Here is a 2,051-nt window from a genome sequence, read left to right on the forward strand (position 1 = left end):
CTCTATTATCTGACACATTGCTTTGGGAACCCCATCCGGAAGGCACAAAGCGCTTCTGGCTCTCATACCAGTTATTAGGACATTTGTTGCCATCAAACAACCTTGAAGTAAAACATCTGTGGTAAATGTCTGTTACATTGTAGGATCTTCCTTCATGTATAAGGAAGGGGTCAGCAAATGAAATGAATAGGGAGCAGGTTTAAAACAAACACAAGAAAGTAGTTCTTCACACCGTGCACAGTCAACCTGTGGAACTCCTTGCCAGAGGAGGCGGTGAAAACCAGGACTTTAACAGGGCTCAAAAAAGAGCTAGATACTTTCATGGAGGTTAGGTCCATCAATACTTATTAGCCAGGATGGGTAGGAATGGTGTCTCTGGTCTCTGTTTGTCAGAAGCTGGAAATGGGTGACAGGTGAGGGATTACTGAAAGTTTCCCTGTTCTGTTCCCTCTCTCTGGGACATTTGAAATTGGCCATGGTCAGCAGACAGGACACTGGAGTGCAAGGGATGTAAATCAGTGTGACTCATTAGATACCATTGAGCTGTCAAGATTTACATCAACTCAGGAACTGACCTTCGGACATTTTTTGAATATTTAGAGAAACTAATGTGTTTACAAGGCTGCGATGAGAGAAGCAGGAATGATTTGGGTTGTTCTCCAATAGTTAGGGAAGATTCACATTTTCTAATTCACAAACGGCCAAAAATCCCTCTTTGTTTTCAACATTCATTCTTCAAAGGGCTTCACACATGGCTGGCTTAGCGACCACCACTTACTCGCATGAGTAGCCCTCACTTATGTGAGTTCTGACCAATTCCATTGCTGTAATTTGCCCTCCACTGAGATCTTACATTTGGTGAATGTGGCTGTAGAGTAAGATATAAAAGAAAGGCTATGTCTAGACTATGGAGTTTTTCTGAGGTACCGGAAGTATTCCGGAAAAACTCCGCTGCGACCAGGGAACGCATCTGCTCTCTTGAAGTTTTTTGTGGAAGAGCAGACGCGCTTTTTTGAAAGCCCTTGTATTCCTCGTTTCACGAGGCATAAGGGCTCTTCCCAAAGAGGAGGTTTTTCTGAAATTTGGCCCACTGTCTACGGGCCAAATTTTGGAAGAGCCTCTTCTGAAAAAATTATTGGAAAAAGGTATGCAAATTGTGGAGCATAGTCTAGACATAGTGAAAGAAAAGAAAGAAAGAAAGAAAGAAAGAAAGAAAGAAAGAAAGAAAGAAAGAAAGAAAGAAAGAAAGAAAGAAAGAAAGAAAGAAAGAAAGAAAGAAAGAAAGAAAGAAAGAAAGAAAGAAAGAAAGAAAGAAAGAATTAGGGAGGAAGGAAAGATCCCTTTTTTTCATGGAGATAGACATGAAATGTGTTTGAGGAGGAAGAACAGATGCAGTCATATAAGATCTGATGTAGCTCCTGTAGAGTGTGTCTAGACTACAGGGTTTTGTCGACAGAAGTGGACTTTTGTTCACAAAACTATACCTGCGTCTACACTGCTGCTGAGTCCTGTCGACATAACGCCGACAGAACTCGGCAGTTTTGTCGATGGCTGTTAACCTCATTCTATGAGGAATAACGCTTTTTGTAGACCAAGTTCTGTTGACAGAAGGGGTTATTGCATCTACACTGTCCTTTGCGTCCACACTGTCATGTCGACAAAGCGGCTTGCTGTGTCGACAGAACTGGCTGTAGTATAGATGCTCTTTGTTGACAGAAGCTTTGTCGACAGTATCTGTTGACAAAACATCTGTTGACTAAAGCCTGTAGTCTAGACGTACCCTTAGAATCAGTTCACGAGATCCCCATCTAAATCGGCTGTAAATTCCACTGGGGTCATCTCTCCAGTGGATCTACATTGGCAGAACTGGACTGACATCCAACCAGCAAGACAAGTTGATTCCTGAGCATGAGGGGCCCAGACACACATCTATGTATCACGTTGGAGGAGGCTTCAAGCTCAAGAATCTCAACAGAAAAGAAACGAGTTTGATTCCCAGTTAGATGTCGGTTGTACATCAGAGTCACTCTCTCTCTTTCTCACCCTTGCAG

This window comes from Pelodiscus sinensis, chromosome 30, assembly GCF_049634645.1.
Source record: "Pelodiscus sinensis isolate JC-2024 chromosome 30, ASM4963464v1, whole genome shotgun sequence".
NCBI lineage: Eukaryota > Metazoa > Chordata > Testudines > Trionychidae > Pelodiscus > Pelodiscus sinensis.